The following is a 9,482-nucleotide window of genomic DNA, read 5'->3' on the forward strand; positions in this document are numbered from 1 at the left end:
ACCTGTTCGTGAAAATAATGTATATCGTTGCATTCGATGTTGCATAAAAGCCTACCAATAACGAACGGAACTCGCCATCTGCACTCTACGCATCTTGACAGTTCGTTCAGTAAAATTTTAAGCCCTGCTTGCAAACATCCCGGCACCCCGGCTAGGCGCCACGAGGAGAGCCAGAGCCGGGAGGTGATATATATATATATATATATATATATATATATATATATATATATATATATATTAATGCGAAATTGTTATATGGGCCATGTAGCGGAATATTCCGGCGAGCGTCCGCTGTTAGCATCAGGGAGTACCAAAATTCACGTGACCAAGTGATGGCGTCACGCTTCCGGCGCTGTACCTGCTGCGGCTCGCACTGCCAAATCCCACGATGAACAGTCATGGCGTCAGACGGACGCCGTGGCCCAGATACAACAAATTGGCTTTGCCCAATTCGAATATTGAGTTGTCCCACGTTCAAAACCGACCTCGTTAACTCCCAAAAGTGACTTGGCCCACCCCCAAAAAGTAGGTGGCCCACGCACAAAATTGACTTTGCCAATTCGAAAATTGAGTTGAACCACGTTCAATACAGAGGCACTCATGTGCCTCTTCCGAAATTGACTTGGTTACAGAGGCACTTTAGTGCCTCTGTAACTGTTTTTATTTCGAAGAGGAAAACTATTGGTCATTCTACGAGTAATATTTGAAACAAATATTTGAAGTTCGCGCTATAATAAAGCTATTTCAGGAGAAGAACTCGTCTCCTGAGAGTGCGATGAGTCACCAAGGTCATTAAGGGGCAAAAGACCCGCCGTGGTTGATTAGTGGCTATGGCATTGGGCTGCTACGCACGAGGTCACGGGATCGAATCCCGGTCTCGGCGGCCGCATTTCGATCCGGACGAAATGCGAAAACACCCGTGTACTTAGATTTAGGTATGGTATGGTATGGTATGATAAAGTATGGTATGGTAAGGTATGGTATGGAATGGTATGGTATGGTATGGTATGGTATGGTATGCTATGGTATGTTATGGCAAAACTTTAATGAAGTCCTGCAGATCGTGAGTCTTCACGAAGCGGGCCGCTCCCACGTGGGAACCGGGAGGCCGAGCCTCTCGGCCGCATCGTGGGCCTGCTGGACAGCCCAGAGTTGGTCAGCCAGAAGAGGGCTGCGGGGAACCGCCTCCCATCTGGCCGAGCTGTTATCGATGATAGAGCGTGACCGGGCACACCGCCAGAGCATGTGTTCTAGGGTGGCTATTTCTCCACAATTGCGGTAACCACTGGTGTAAGTATCCAGATCGATTTTATGTAAGAGCGACGGATTGGGACACGTATTCGTTTGTAGTAGACGGAGCGTTAATGCTTGAGCTCTATTGACCCGCGGATGAGGAACGAAGTAGGTTCAACGGCTGAGATAGTAGTGTTTAGTAGTGTTTCAATCTCAGTGTAGGTAGAGGGCGTGTACCTATTCTCTGGGGAGTCGGCTTCCGATTGGTCGAGGGTAGCACCCTAGGCAAGTTCACGCGCAGCTCCGTGGGCCGACTCGTTGAGGTTGGGAGGAGCTACCTTTATCTGACCCTGATCTGCGGGAAACCAATAAATGAAGGGGTGCGTGATTGACTTGGCCCCAAGAAGTCTGAGGGCCTAGATTTAGCTGCACGTTAAAGAACCACAGGTGGTCCAAATTTACGGAGCCCCCCACTACGGCGTGCCTCATAATCAGAAAGTGGTTTTGGCACGTAAAACCCCATAATTAAAATTTTTTTAAAGATTCATCTGAAGTCTCCAATACGCAATTTATGACTGGCAGGTTGTAACTTTGGTTTGTAAATTCTGATGATTTCGTTCTTGCCGATTTACTCCTGAACGTGCTTTTTGTGTGTGTGTGCGAAATCATCAAATGGTCCATTGAGCGAAAAAACCAGCGTCTGTCGTTAGAAAAGCTAGAAACGGTATCTGAATTCCCATTGGCTGCGACGCCACGTCACGAGAACGCCTCGACGTAGCAGGATGGGCGAAATGGAACACTTGCTGCTGCGATAGCGTGCCAGGTGTAGCGTGAGAGGGAGAGGGCTTTACCGCGTCGCCCTCGCTCTCGCTCTCGGAAGCCTGTGTTATCCGCCCGTTTCTTGCCCGCGCAAGGTCGCGCCTGCTTTCTAACTGCGCCTCGGCAAGACCAAATCAAAACGCGTCAAGCTGCTATCTAGGAGGCGTTGGCCAAGCGCATCAACGTGCGCGCTTGGCCGCGAGGCATTCATAACTTCATAACTTCATTCATAACAAGACATAACAATTATTTTAATGTTCAACTGTACGCCTTTTCAGTTCAACTGTTGGACATAGCCCCATCTTTATTTAAATCCGAGATCCTTGTTGTCCATAGCGAGCAATTTATCTCTTTATTTCTTTCGATTGTGAGTATTAATACTGCTGTGCAACAAGAGGTGCTAATATCTCCTGATTCTCCTGAGGCATCGCACTTTTGGCTCGACCTATTCAATATAAAATATATTTTGCGTACTCAATGCCTAGACGCAACCTGCGTATTGGTGTTGCGACAGAACGACCGACCGCTACTAAAATATTGAATTGTATTTTTGGATCACTCTGATTTAGAACGGAGCTTCGCGCGACGTTGTTTTCAAACGAACTATCTCTCGACATTGGGAATGACACTTGACGCCACATATCACCCGTAAGGTAACTTGCTAATAAGAGCTTTGATGTTAAGTCACGCAAGGCTCGCTGCGTCAATAGAAGCGACCAACTATTTTCTTGTAGGAAGGAACGAGATATGCATTGTCTTGGGATTTACTTATCAGCAAAGAACCGCGCGAGAGTTGCGGCAGTCAGCTGCCGATTATCATTTCCGCGCTTTTTCGTTTCGTGCAAGATATACATGAGGGGTATATTTAAATATGGGACCCACTATAGCAGGGCCGATGTTCAGGCGTATAGCGAGTGATTTTCGAAACAAGATGTCTGCGCAGTGTGCACCTTTACCGTAGAATTCACGTACCGTAGAAATTGAACATTCGTGCATGTATACTTTGCGGACTGTTCTCCAAGAAATGCGGTACTGATACTTTTCCATAGCCTGTCCGACGCCACCAGACAATGGTGACTTTCGACCTTTTGTGAGGAAACCTGGTGGCAGTTTCGCCGAACGACGAAGCATTAGGCTTTGCGATGCGCTTGACTTCCTTGGACAAATGTTCCAACTAAATACGTGGATGCGACATGTTGGCACGACCCAGCACGCAAAACAACTTCTGGTGGGGGGGGGGGGGGGGGGGTCAGCAGAAACAGCGCCCTAGCGCCAGCCAGGCGTCGCACAACGCTGGCATGGTGATGAGCGCCGCCAGTGACGTTGCAGATGCGGCGCACCTCGATAATTCTCGAAGTGACGCCGACGGGAAACCGGCAGCGTCTGTCAGCGCCCGGTTAAAGGTTAGATAACGTTAGCTTGACATTTACTGTTTGTACCAGTTCATACACACAGCAGCTCAGCCGCAACGCTGGTCGGCTGCCTGCGCGCAACGCTTATGCCAGCAGCGCAAGGCATGAACGCTGCCCTGGCACCGAGTCGATTGAGCGGAACGTGTCGATGAGTCCACTTCGCTCTGTCGTTTTTGCAGCAAAACGCACTGCGCGTCTCTGGAAACCTTTCAACCCTCACGCGGCCGCGTGAATGCGGCTGGAGCGTCTATATATTTGCTATGGCAATAAACTAGCGTGAATGTTGATTTCATTCGCGCACCTTGAGAAGTAAATCGGGGAGATCATTTGTGTTACCAGTGCGGACGTTACTTGGCACACTCGCAGTAACGAATTGAACGCTCGACTGCTACCTTTTTTTTTAATATGATATCAGGAGATATTCCGTGATTAAGCAAAAAGCGAGTGATATAAGAAAGTAACAGCACGGGCACGGGCTGATTCCCAGTGAAAAAAAAAAAAAGCCTCTCGACTGCTCTTTCGTGCGCTACAGGGGCAGAGGTGAGAGCCGGTGGCGGGAGCCGCCATGACGTTTCTGAGAAAATTAGCCGACTCTACTCCGAAGGAAAAGGTCAATGGTAACCATATTAGCAATTTGACAAGACTCCGTTTTGCATAGCACGAAGCTTTCTCAAGACAGCGGTCTTCTGCAGCTGCAGGGTTGACTTTTTAGATCCGCGCGAAAGCGATCTTGGAACTCCCGGGTTTAATTCAATTGTCCAACACCGGGTCTCTTAATTGTTTTCGTTTGTTCTCTCCCGAAACCGTACATTACGAAACCTTTCTCGTTTCCATACCTTTTCTTTTTTTTCCCCTAAACAGTGCTGTTAAGAATATCGAACCGAAGAAACTAACTTTTCCTTCGCCGTCTATGCACACACAACATTCAATGCTGCCTGCGCGCGGCATAGAAATGTTGACAGAAGGAATGCGCTTTGCGCAGACCAAATTTGGTAAATGTACTAAAGACGAAAACGTGCTCAAACTGTCATTTTTCTTCCGGTACAAAATTATTTCTGGAATAAGCCTGAAACGATTCTATATTGCACGTATGATTCAGGTCGTATCCACTGGTCCAAGAGTTTTCAATGTAAAATTTCCTAGAAAACATTGCGACAGAAAGTCTGAGATTTGTGTTCCTTCTCTTAATTTATTTTTGCTCATTCACTGTGTGGAATAAAGCATGTCAAGCGCTATATTTTGCTACAATGCATGTCATTCTTCCATTGTTTTCGCCCTCCTTCTGCAATCCGAACGCCTCTGCGTCTGCGCTGTCCTTCTGGTCCGGCACTAAGTGCGACGTTGACAAGATAGGAATGAAAAGTGAGATGAAGAGTTAAAAAAGACGGGCCCCGAACACAATACGAAGAAGCAGTTTCCGCTGACTTATTTAAGGAGAACGCTGTGCGAGACTTATCTTCAGTCTGTAATGCGGAAAGCGGTTACATGCAAAAAGGAAAAAAAGAAGAAAGAAAGAGAGAACAAGACAACAAGATCTTAGTTTAAGAAATATACGGCCTTGGTATTCGCAAATAACGCAGCACGCGGGCACGATGAGCCTCGCGTAACACGAGTGAAGCCGACTAAGCAACAACGTTCGTGCGCGCTTATCCTACTTCTCCAAAGGAGAGTGCGTGAAGTGTGGAACCCCGTGTACGCGCAGTTCACTGTATTCTTCGTTCAAACACGTTCGTTTCTTTGTTTTTTCTTTGGTTGTTGTTTCTTGTAATTGAACGAGTGGTACTCCTTGTTCATTTTATCGTTAGCCTCCGCACTGGCGCAACAAGAAATTTCAATATGTGTGAAGCGAGTTTACCTGGAAGGCTGCGCGCAGTGACACCTGGCGGCTCGAAAGTGGTTCCCCTAACACGGTACGACGACTGCCGCACTCGTATTCAATTTGAAGTGAGGCGTTTGACGCGCCTCTTTAAACACTGCGTCATTTTACGTGGCGCAGATGGAGGTGTCGGAGGAGACCGGAAATTAAACCTTCAACCTTTCCGACTGACACGCGTTTCTTTTATTCTTTCCGCGAACCTGCCCTAAGCCCACCGTACTCAAAGCGCAGGGTTCCGTCGTCGCAGTGCGAACAAAAGGCCGTGCGGCCCTTTTACGATATGGCCTTGTACCTCGGCTCGGCTCTTCTCTGCTACGAACAGAGTCGTCGCTTCGGGGGGCCATGCAGCGACTAGGCGGCATCGGTCAGTTGGTCTTAATCCACTTTGCCGGGGTCATTTCATTGGGGAAGGCCGCAGGTGAAGGGAAGAAAGTGTGAGATACCTTCCATACTACCTACTCCGCAGTTTCCCCTCCACCTAGGCTCGAAGGAGGATGGAACCGCGGCAATATGCGCGCTAAAAATACACGCGAGACACTTCTTGTCGTCGGCTGGAGTAATTAAAGTGCAGCTGTATTGTGAAGTGAAACGTTGACACGGCCGGTAGAAATCTTGTAAGGGCATGTAGTTCATACGATCGCGGAAGCTCAGTTCCGGGATGTAGGATAGGGTGGTTCAATGAAAGGTGGTGCTCGTCCTCAGGCTTGCAACCGGACAAGTGGCCACCTTTTTATCTTGCATTGGGAGTGAGCGAGAGAAATAAAGAGGAGGAAGAAATAAAGAGAGAAGGCAGGGTTGTTAACCAGAAATGCGTCTGGTTGGATACCGTATTCTGGGGAACGGGAAAGAGGGAATAGAAAGATAAGATAGAAAGAAGGGTACAAGATATCAGAAAGGCTGGGAGGTTAACCGGAAGATAGATATCCAGTTTGTTACCCTGCCCTGGAGAAGGGGGAAGGGGAGAAGGAAATATTTAAAAAAAGTCTCGAATCTGGCAACATCGATGCCGTCAGGTAGCATGTGCGCGCTTATTGACCAGTTGACTTCACCCAAAAGGACCATGTACTCGTGACTCCTGTGGCAGAAAGGACGTTCCACATCCGTCACCAAGGTTTGCGAGTGGTGGCAGTGACTAACACTCCCAAGGTTAGTTGTAGAAGTAAAATATAAATGCCCAAGAACGTGGAGGGGGAAACAGCACCGCGGTAGCTCAATTGGTTAGAGCATCGCACGCATAATGCGAAGACGTGGGATCGTTCCCCACTTGTGGCAAGGTGTTTTTTCGTCCAGTTTCATTGCCATTAATTTATCATTTCTTTAATTCAATTAGTAGGTACAAGTAATTTCCCCTATGTTATCCTTGATGTCTTTGTTGGCTTCTCACGATAAGATCGAAGTAGTCGCATTAGCAGAAACTTTCTTTTGCATTATCTAAGACATTCTCAGAAACAGTCTATGAAGGTAGTTCAAATTCTTCACAGTAACTCGTGTCTTGAAGTGCGTTACATTCTTGACACTCTTAGAGTACTTGGGTGAAGTTGGCCTGCAGATATCAGCTGCCAAGATGGCTGCAATAGCATATCATCTTAAAGAAGGCCCTCGTCGAACAATGAGCCGAGTGTACCTTGACGAGACCCCGATAAGCCGGGTGGGACAACAACGTTATTTATTTATTTATTGTTTTATTTATTTATTTATTTATTTATTTATTTATTTATTTATTTATTTATTTATTTATTTATTTATTTATTTATTTATTTATAAGATACTACCAACTGTCTCTTGGCAGTCCAGGCAGGAGCGAGTGAGTACAAAGTCGGCACTGCAAGTAAAAATAACAAGAACGTGAGTTACAAGGAACCACGAAAAAAAAATGCTTAAAAATACAGACTATTGCGTCGGTAAAGGCAGCTTCTACAACATTACAAAAATAGGAAATTGGTGATTCTAAATCTAACACGCTTCATTGCAAAGATTGCACGGCAGACACAAAGGAATCGACCGAGGACATACAAGCGACTTTTTGCGGTAGAGCTTTCCACTCTGCTATAGTTGAGGGGAAAACGAGAAACGGTAAGCAGTAGTTTTAGTCTGTGGCATCACAATCGTTTTACTGTGCTTGCGTTTGGTTTCTTTTGTTTTATTAAAATTGATGTAGATGTCGGGATCCATTTTTATTTGTTTATTAACGATATTAAACAAAGTTTGTAAGGGATGCAGCCTGCGCCGAAATTCTAGCGATGGGAGGCCGGACCGTTTTCTGAGATCAGTGATCGAGACTCGTCTACTCTAAATATCATGAGCAAATCTAAGGGCTTTCGTTTGCACGCTTTCAATGTTGTTGGCACAGGTCTTTGTGTGGGGATCCCACACAGCATCGGCATATTCAAGCAATGGTCTAATGGGTGTAGTGTAGGCAGCGAGTTTAGTCCTACTAGTGCAATGTTTGAGCCGGTGTTTAATTAGCCATAGCTTCCTTAGCGACGCCGAAACGACGTATTGGACATGAGCGTTCCAGGTTAGCTTTGAGTCAATGGCTACACCCAGATACTTAAACTTGTCAACCTTCTTAATTGCTACATTATTGATTTTATACGTACAAATTTATGGTGCTTTCTTTCTTGTAATCATCATTTGAGTACATTTTGAGGCATTTAAGTTCATACGCCAGGACTGACACCAATTATCGATTGCATTAAGGTAATCCTGTATAGCAGTCTGATCATGGAATGATTGAACGTTGTGGTACACAATGCAATCATCAGCGAAGAACCGGCATCGTACCGGGGAATCAAAGGACAGATCATTCAGATAAATCAAAAACAGAAGAGGTCCAAGTACTGAACCTTGCGGTACACCGGAAAGTACGGGAGCAGGTGAAGAAATCGAGTTTCCTATTCAGACATATTGTGTTCGATTAGTTAAGTAAGAGTCAAGCCAGCGAAGAATTTGTTCATTTTTCAGCGCACATTGTAGCTTCAGTTTTCGTCTTTTGTGACAAACACAGTCAAATGCTTTCTGAAAATCAAGAAAAAGCACACCTGGAAATGAGGAGGCTGATCGGCTGGCTTCAACTTATGCTCATAGCGACTGCGTCTGCCCTGAAATTTTGTGGAAGCTTGATGACGCTCGTTTGCTGATTCGTCGCCACCTGCTCAAGCAGCATCCAGACCAGCGCGTTGCAATTAGAACGTTCCCGCCCTGTGTTCGCGGTCGAGGCTTGGCTCGTCGCGCAAGAGCACAGCTACTCAAGCTGAGGGTTGACTGTGTGAACGTGTGCGAACGTTTATAGAGGCAAGGACGCGTGGCCAGTCCATCGTGTGCGTCTTGCGGTTGCTTCTAGGCCCTTCAGCACCTGATATTGGAGTGTCCCGCCTTCAGCGTACAGCGCACGTCTTTAGTGAGGGACTATCATCTCCTTGGCCTGCGGTGTACGACACTCGAAGAATGTTTGTACAACAATGGTTGTGCGTCTGGACATGATGAGGGTCATCGCGATCTCCGTACTTTTCTAGACGTAACTAATTTAGGTTCACGTGTGTAGCCTATTTCTATTTTTCAAATGAAAATACCTTATACACTGTTCTAGTTTAACGTTTTTTTAACAGCGTGACCAGCAGTGACCGGTCCTACTGTGTGAGGCCTGTGCTTTGTGTGACCTATGCTGTGTGTATTCTGCTTTATTCTTTAAGATTTCTAATCTTTCTCTTCCTTTCCTCTTTCTTCCACTTCTTCCTATCCGCCATTTTCATGTTTCTGTTTCCTCTTCCTTTCTGAAAAGTGGACAGGCGTTGTGCCCTTTCCGGTGGCAGTTGCCAGCCTGCTCCTCGCTTTCCCATTCCTGCTATGTGTATATACCGTATTTATTCGCGTATAACCCGCTCCAAAATTTGAAAAAAAAAAACGCGTGACGCGTTTAAGAAGTGGGGGTGCGGGTTATCTGCGAATTTTTCTTTGGGGGAGGGGTGGGGGGGGGGGTCGGCTTCACGGCAATGCGCGGCGGCCTCCCTTGTGTAGCCCGCCATCCCCATCATCATCGACGCTTGTCAAGACGATGAGCGGCCAACGAAAGGCACAGCCAAATCCACATTCATAGTTCATTTATTCTTGCCGACGCCATTGGCCACGTTTTTTTCATCCAG

The 9,482-nt window shown here is 46.6% G+C and overlaps 1 non-coding gene across 1 annotated transcript; it reads left to right on the forward strand.

The window, feature by feature from the left end:
- Positions 1-6,539: 6,539 nt before the first annotated feature.
- TRNAM-CAU (transfer RNA methionine (anticodon CAU)) lies at positions 6,540-6,612 on the forward strand. The gene has a single exon. It is a non-coding gene; the product is annotated as a tRNA-Met (tRNA).
- The last annotated feature ends 2,870 nt before the right edge of the window (positions 6,613-9,482 follow it).

This window comes from Dermacentor albipictus, chromosome 1, assembly GCF_038994185.2.
Source record: "Dermacentor albipictus isolate Rhodes 1998 colony chromosome 1, USDA_Dalb.pri_finalv2, whole genome shotgun sequence".
Classification (NCBI taxonomy): Eukaryota; Metazoa; Arthropoda; class Arachnida; order Ixodida; family Ixodidae; genus Dermacentor; species Dermacentor albipictus.